The following is a 261-nucleotide window of genomic DNA, read 5'->3' on the forward strand; positions in this document are numbered from 1 at the left end:
GTACTCCTACTTTTTCCGTCGGACGAGAGGAAAGTTTGAGCTGAAAGATTGAATCACACTAGGTAAGAAAGACTATGAGTATTAAGAGCATGATGGTAAGTATAAAATGACGTGTCTTGAATCACACTAGGTAAGAAAGACTATGAGTATTAAGAGCATGATGGTAAGTATAAAATGACGTGTCTTGGAGAATAAAGCCTTGGGATGGGATGTTAAGAAAGACTATGAGTACTAAGAAAGTGATGGTAAGTATAAAATAAC

Source organism: Cucurbita maxima, unplaced genomic scaffold (genome assembly GCF_002738345.1).
Source record: "Cucurbita maxima cultivar Rimu unplaced genomic scaffold, Cmax_1.0 Cma_Scf00124, whole genome shotgun sequence".
Taxonomy (NCBI): domain Eukaryota; kingdom Viridiplantae; phylum Streptophyta; class Magnoliopsida; order Cucurbitales; family Cucurbitaceae; genus Cucurbita; species Cucurbita maxima.